Source organism: Haliotis rufescens, unplaced genomic scaffold (assembly GCF_023055435.1).
Source record: "Haliotis rufescens isolate VD_foot unplaced genomic scaffold, xgHalRufe1.0.p SCAF_18, whole genome shotgun sequence".
Classification (NCBI taxonomy): domain Eukaryota; kingdom Metazoa; phylum Mollusca; class Gastropoda; order Lepetellida; family Haliotidae; genus Haliotis; species Haliotis rufescens.
Genome location: NW_025963868.1, coordinates 1,001,602 through 1,010,132, shown reverse-complemented (window position 1 = coordinate 1,010,132; position 8,531 = coordinate 1,001,602).

Here is an 8,531-nt window from a genome sequence, read left to right as displayed (position 1 = left end):
ATTTCAGATCTTTAACTGACAGTGTCGCCGGGAATAGCTGCAATACTGCTGATGCTCCTTCAAATAATAATTACTCACTTACTGATATTTTGTTTCCAGCTTGCGGACACTTTAATGTTCTCACTATCATTGGACATTCATGCAGAGAATTTCTTGTGTTAAATTATATTAAGCATGTTGACGCTTTCAATTACAATTACGTATGAAACCGGCACGTTAATTTTCAAACACACAACTGGTGCCAAATCGATAGACAACTGATTTATACATATGTATTAGTCATCTAAATGCGATTGATCTGCCTTACTTGCCTACGTTTATTTTGCACAATATGTAACAGGTTGCGATTTAATGAAATCATGTTTTGAGGGATATTTTACATGTTTTATAACAGTATGTATTCTGAACCATTAATTTGAAATGGTCAGGAATATAAGTAATTAATCTGGAACCTGAGTAATATTTGTTACACCTATCAAGATCTGTGACCCATTTTCGCTTACCTATGTACCATGTGTAAGTGTACATTCCAAAAGACAACCGTTTGAAAGCATTCTTGTCGTCATGGCATAATCTCAAAATAGAGTATCTTCATCTAGTATTTGTCATTCGATTGTATCTGACGGGTGATACAGAACTAAGAATTACAAACTAGTTTCCGAATCATAATGTCGTGATTGTGTGTTTTAGCAAAATTGGTAAACATCGAAATTTATTTGTTTGTTTGTTTGTTGTTTAACGCCTCGCTGAGCAATATTCCAGCTACACGACGGATAAACGTCTGAAACGTGCATCACGATGAACTTTCCTTCCACATCAAGTTGATATATATCAGCAATCGCTACTTTCAAACCAAACAAAACTTTGACATACTCACTCACTCACTCACTATAACATTTAAAAAAGGTACTTCGAACGTTTCGATAAATTGGTGCACACAGTTACATGTGCCAAGAAAGCACTGATACAGCTTTTTGGAAAGAAGGCGTGCAAAATGAATTCAAATAATCTGCGACCAACACCATCGTCAAACACACATCTGACCGTAGATCGATAGACAACACATTGTTTAATGTCCCTTACTTACCGATCGACAATTTATGTCTTGAGTTGGAGAACAAGCCATCAAAAGCGAGCGGAATTAGAGTCCACCCGCTTACAGAATCGAACAAGTCACCTGTTGGCTGACCTTCTTCTTCTTCTTCCCGAGACAAGTGTGTTAACTGACTATAGCCGTCCATAGGTTTGAAATCGCATGGATGAACACATAACAATTAGTAGTGTTGTTAGCTACTTCTCTTTCACGCTTTTATTGAAATAAAATGATACTTTCAATAGAGCCAATGAATTAGTTTCTCGCCATTATGTCCACCACTAAAAGTGAAATATAAATACTGTTCAAAGCGGTGTTAAGCCAAACTCACTCACTTATTCATAGCCATGGCGGTCCCGGAGGCTTGGATTGGGGTACATTAGCAATATAAACATGCCTAACATGTGGAGGCCCCAATAAATTGGTATTAAGAGTTTGATTGACTTTTTAAAAAAGACATAGGAGACGAGAGGCATATTATTATGAACATTTGATTTTCTTTCTTATCGATCTATTTAAGGCATGTGTGTACAATTGCTGTCGTAGGGGCGATTCACGTGCATCATGCGTGTTAAGTGTGTTGAGTGTTTCAAGAACTAAAGAAAGTAGGAACACACATATTAGCGATTTTTCTATTTCAAGATACTTGGAGGCAGTAGAATAATGTAAGCTGGGATGTTTTGTAGTCAGGCGGCTGTGGATGAAAGTCTATTAATTAATTTTGTATTGCCTAAAGTAGCGAATATGGTGCCGTGTAAAAAACCCGGACAATCTCAGTTTAGCCTGTATGCAACAAATTGGTCCTTAGAATTTTGTTTTAAAGATTTTTCTAGCCGTTTAAAAATATTACCTCATGGATAACTCATTGGCCTGTAAATATATCAGATCTTTGACAGTGTAGCCGCGAATAGCTGCTTCCAGCAATATTTACTCACTTACTGATATTTTGTTCCCAGTTTGCGGACACTTTAATGATGTCAGGTTTAAGAACCAGGGTGCCGTTCTACAAAGCGATCTTAGCGCTAAGGTGATCGTAGCCCATACCTTAAAATAGATCTACGACAGTCGGAACGATAGTGTTGTTTTGTACAACAGTATCCTGGACATCAAAATCCTCGCCAAAACCATCAGACAATGTTCGTATATAGTTGTGCTGTAGATCGGTAGTCATTGGTGTATGTATCATGTAGGCTATGAATGTATCCATTGGGTGAGGTGAGGTGAAATGGGATTTACCATCTCGTTCAAGATTATTGCACCTGTATGTGAATGTGGCAGCTCGTTCTTGTGCGGAATAATGCCGAGTTTGTAGTGCTATCCCACTGAGTATACTGACTCCAAGTCGACCGGTCCATGTTTTAGCCCCAGACAGGGTAGCATCAAGTACCACTTTTTATGTATGACGCAGCCGGGGATGGAACCCACGACTTTCGCTTTAGGTGCAGACGCTGTACCACTGGACCATGGAGGCGGTTGTGTGTGAAAAGGCTTCATTTTGAGGTATAAAATGGAATACCCAATGATCCGCCAAACATGCTTTAAATTCACGACAGAATAAGTATTATTAGTATACGTGTCCACAATTTAAAATCCAAGAAGGTCAGGAGACGTATGATATTTTATTAATTCCTTGTAAATTCAGAAAGCAGGTTGCAGAACAGAAACAGAATGCAAATAGACGTTGGCCCTCCAAGATAGAAACGTATTTAAAGAATACTGTATATAAGCTGCTGCAGATAACATTTTGATTTTCCCCCAGAAATTAATTTGCAAATATCAGCATTTGCACGGAAGCATTTTTAGCTTTGTCGATCCCTCTCTAGTCAATGATGAATGTACAACCATATCTTCAATCCGTTAACAGAATATTATTCTTTATATTCTGTCTGACCAAACCTGCAAGACATGAAAGGAAATGAATATTTTTCGCAAGATACGAAAGAATCGTCCAAAAATTCAGAGATCGACTAGTACCACAAAAGCAAGATTGATCTCATATGGTTACACCAACACCTCTTGTCCATTCCTCTCAGCAACGTAGAATTTGTTACGATGCTTCTGCACATACCAATGTCTGATAATTTAGAAAAACAACAACAGCTACATGATCACTGAATGCCAATAGTGATTGCTGCTTACAGTTTGGGTGTAAATATGCAGTCTGTGAAGTTATTTTTGTTGACGTATTTGATTATAGGAATTGACTTTTTTTGCTGTTGTTTAGCTATAAACCGGCAAACACACTTTGCGTAAATCCGCAAGCCGAATGTCAACTGTATGCATACTGACTTTCACGTTTATACATCCATAAACGCAAAACATATCAAAGTTAATTCTTTGAACTGACGTGACATTCCGGAAGTTTACGTAAGGACAATCTTTCAGAGGTATAACCCGGTTGGAGATAAAAGGCATGCTTTCACTGGAGTTTTATACGGACATTTAGAAAAAAACAACCTTTAAGATAGAAAATACGTTGTTTCTTTTACAAATTATGTGTTTTGTGCATTCTAGATCTACAATGTATGCATAAAGATTCAGAATGACAATACAGTATTCAAAACCATGTATACAGAAGACCATTACCAGAGTGTTGATTTCAAATCTCCAGAGGCCAGCTTTTCTTTTGTGGCGAGCATGCGCAGGGCCAGCCATTGGTGTAATTTCGCCTTTGAGGTGCAATTGAATATGTCCTTTCTACTACGATTTCAAAGAGTGACATGTCACTCTTCCTCGGGATTTTTTTTATCTTGATTGCATTTTTCGAGGCCTTGGTTGCGTTTTCAGGGAGTTTTGTTGTAGGCAACAACGCCCTGTTTGTGTGTCATGTGTTCCCGTGTTTGTTTCATGATGATATGCTCTCAAGCTCTTGAACAAAAAACTGTTATGTTCCTAACTTTACCTATAATCCGAGCAGGCAGTCACAACACTTGGTTGGGCAGACCCGGGTTCGTTCCTGTCTTGTATCGCCAGTGCAGCTGTCTTGGAGACAAGTCCTTGTTCTTCTGTCTTTGACAACCCATTGTTTGGTGGAACAGTCACGGTAACAGTCCCTGCTCTTCCACGAAGTCCAGTCAGTTAATTCTGAAACGCTCGTCCAATATAAGTACATGTAGTAAAGGCTTGATTCATATAAGGATATTAAATCTTTGTTTGTTGGGTGGGGTGGAAAATTTACAGACCGCCATCATGTAGCTTGAATAATGTAGGGTGCGACGTTAAACATCAAACAAAGAAACAAACTGCAGAGCGAAGTGAAATGACATAGACGCCACGATCATCCGAAACTAGATGACATCTTTGAATAGATCTTCAATCTATTGAATACGTTGTGTGAAGGTCAAGGTCTTATATAAAGGGGGGTACGGGTGGCGCCGCGATTCATTGTGCAGAGTTGCGAGCCTTGGGCACGCCAGAAACATATGATTATGGGTTCGAATCCCTGTTCGCCCTGATTACGTGTCTCGGTTTGTCAGCACCATACCAATGCTCGTGGGTTTCACCGAAGTGGTAAACGTCTGAGAACTGCATCACTTCGGGCTTTCCTCCCACATTAAGCTGACACGTCGTGATATAACTGGTATAATGTTAAAAGCAGTGTTAAACCCAACTCACTCACTCACTCTTATAAAAAGTGATTGTCAAATTCATTTAAATGTTCATATTCCATGCAACTGCTTCATTTCAATGTATTCGCTTTTGATTAATGAATAACATGTATTTATTATCTACATAACTAGTGCACGGCAATAAAAGAAAGGATATGGCAACTAAAACACAACAACCCTTGATTCCATTCCATATTGCAAACTGAACAGCTATGTTCACAGCCGTTATTGAACGTAACGCACTATTAGGGATACTCTAGATCTGTCTCTCCTAATATAAAATAGGACCGTCCCCGTGGTCCCGTGCACATGTATATGCGTCTGTCAGGTGAGTGGATGGTTGGTTGTTCAAACCCCTAGCCGCGTCATACCAAAATATGTTAAACGATAGTGCTTGTTGTGAAATTTGTTTGATCAGTGTGAAAAATGCAATGCCTTAGTTAAGCTGCCACAATATTCCATGGTAGACATGTGGAAGAACTGGAGCCTGTCTTTGCAAGAATTTGATTCAGATATCAAGCATATCATAGGCAAAGACAATGTTATTGCGGATGCATTGTCTCGAGTTGGTTGAATGTGATCAGTTCTGACTACAAACACGATTAGCATTATTTTTTTAGCATTTCTCTTAATTATCATGCATAATGTTTATTATTATGTACTGTACTTATCAGTTTTTGTTCTTTTATCAGTTTATTAGCAACGAAAGTTCTCACTGTGTTCTAACTTTCTTTTTCCGAAGGGTGGGTGGGTGGGGGGTGGGGGTGGGGGGGGGGGGGGTCATAAGGCAGCTGCTAAAAGAAAATAACTGATATTTTGGCTCTGAAGCGAAGAATTGGCTATGGAATCGGAAAAAAATAAGAACTGAAGCAGATAGATTGAGAAATGAAACTGAGACAAAAAGGAGAGAGGCAATATCGGATGAAGCAATTAGAAATTGAAGCTGATGAAGAAATTAAGCTGAAGCGAATTGGTTTTCAGAATGATCCCTTTCACCGTACCTCAACACGTTATGAATGTTTTTTAGTTCTAACAAGTCTGGTTCTGGGTTTATTGACAAAATAAACAAGTTCTATTACAGTTCATTCCAAATATACTCCTTGAATTGACTTTCTCCAGGAACTACTGGTAGCTATTGCCGCATGTCAGAACATATCATTCTTCCCCGAATGCTTTTGCGAATGTCATGTCACAGCCTTTTTGTGGTTCTGCTAATGAACAGTTAGTTGTTGCAGACCAGTCATCAAAATCTGTTGTTGTGAGAGAGGAGTACATACCGTTTGTTTGTAAAGGTTTGTGTCAGCTGAAGGTGACAGTTTCAATGTTAAGCCCATTACGTTTGAGGGATCTTGGTGCTCTTCAAACCCTGATTTTGGATGGTATTTTACCATTTTCTGAGGAGTCATCAGCGAACACTGAGGTTTCATCAGAGGGTTTATGTGGTTGTTCCAGTGCATCTCTCAATCCTGGGAATTTGAAGGCTGATTTAGTGTCTGGGTTGGTCAAGGTGGGGGTTGTAGAAACGCTACCTGTTAAAGCTGTAGACTTGCTCGTTAGGAATGATCTGACAGGGGGAAGATATTTGGCTGATCCTGTTGTTTGTCTTGAGTCCAGCACTTTGGAAAGTACTGAAAATCTTGAAAAAAAAATTCCAGGTATTTTTCCTTCGAGTGTTGTTACTCGTGCTGTGGCAAATCAAAGGTCTTCTGAGGATGATTCCAGTTATGATATGGCTGGCATTTTTATGAATCATTCTCTTAAACTGTCTAAACTTTCGAGGGAGAGTACCAAAGATTCTGACTGTTTGGTTGTCCAGGAACCAGGTCTGGTTAGAAAGCAGTAAGTTAAGTTACAGGGGGCAGACTCAAGGTCTTACCAACAGGACACTCTCTTTAGAAGAAGCTGACAAGGTTCCAGTTTGCTATTATTTTAAGGATAGAGTTTTGATGAGGAAATTAAGGCCGCCAGATGTACTTGGTGATAATGAATGAAAGGTACTCTATAAATTTGTTCTTACAAATTCATATCGAAAACATGTTTTGAAACTCCTTTGGTATATCATTTGGGTGTGAACAAAATTTGTGACAAAAGTTTGTTCCATTGACTTTTGGCCTAATTTGCGGTATAATATGGCTGAATTTTGCAAAACATGCAATGTGTGTCAAATGGTTGACACACCTAATCAGAAAATCCCAGCCGAACCTTTGATGCCCATTAGTGCTTTTGAAGAACCTCTCGACAGGAATGTGTTGGTCAGGACATCAGTGCATGCATACTATCATGTGTGCTTCCACTAGATTTCCAGAGGCTATTCCTTTACGAAATATTACAGCTCAAGTTATAACCAAGGCTTTGGTAAAGCTGTCTGCTATGGTTGGTTTAATTCAATCAGATCTAGGGCTCTAATATCATGTCAAGTGTTTTCTAACAGTGCTATGCAGGTTAAGTCTAGTGCACATCATCCTCAATCATAAGGAGCTTTAGAGAGATTTCATCAGACTCTTAAGAATATGATAAGGACTTATTGTTTTGAGATACAGAAGGATTGGGATGAAGGCATTCATTTGATACAGTTTGCTGTGAGGGAGTCAGTTAAGCAGTCCCTATGTTTTAATCCTTTTGACCTTGTTATTAGCCATACTGTTCGTAAAGCTTTAAAGCACTTGAAGAAGCATTGGATTAATGACAGGTCTGAAAGGAGTTTGTTTGAGTATTTCTCATCATTTCGGGCTAGGCTCTCAAAAGGTTGTGAAGTTGCTCGTGATAACTTGATTGAATCCGAGGATAAAATAAAAGTACATTATGACAAAAAGTCTCCAGAAAGAAATTTCAATCCTGCCGATAAAGCCTTGGTGATTTTGCCAATCCCTGGTCAACCATTGCGTGCCAGGTACTACGGTCCGTATGTTGACAGTGAGACTTACTATGTTGTACAAACACCAGGCCGTCGTAGAAAGACACAGCTTTGTCATGTCAATATGATTAGAAAGTATCATGAAAGAAATAACAATGTACCTCCCCAGTGTGTTGTCACTGTTTCACCTGTGCATATTGCATCAGATTATGAGAATTGTGACTTTGTCAAGTAGGATGGCATTGCTGACTGATAGACCTAAGCAAAACAGTTCTGAAGTATAAGCTTACTTGGATGCTAAGTTACGTCATTTGTCATCTGCGCTAAAGGCTCAAGTGTCAGAGTTAATTCAAGAGTTTGTTCACTTGTTCACGGATGTATCTGGCTGTACAGATTCAGTGAGTCATGGTGTAGATTTAGGTGACACTGTGCCTGTGAAACAACATCCTTATCGGATGAATCCAATCCTGCTTGAAGCTCTGAAGAAGGAGATTCAATACATGCTGGACAATGACATTATCGAACCAAATCATAGTGAATGGAGTTCGCCTTGTATTCTTAGGCTAAAGACTGATGGTAGTTACAGATGGTGTACTGACATGAAATGTTTAAACACTGTTTCCAAAACTGACTGTTTTCCAGCCCCAAGAATCGATGACCTCATCGGCAGCGTTTGGGACTCTAGATAGACTTCACTGATATAAAGTGATGCCATTTGGGCCCCATATAGCTCCAGCCCCCTTTCAGTGTCTCATCTTGGGCGTGTCGAAGCCTAACCATGGAGTAGGACGAACACATGTAGAGGATCCGTGCCTTCTTCGAGATACTTACTGAAGCCAAGCTGACGGTAAATTCAGTGAAAAGTGCATTTGCGCTTATTTATGAGTTCAATTCGCAGGTCATATCATGTTGAGGTTAGGTACAGCCCGTTTTAGCAAGGTTGGAGGCTGTTTCACGATAACAAGTTCCACGGCAG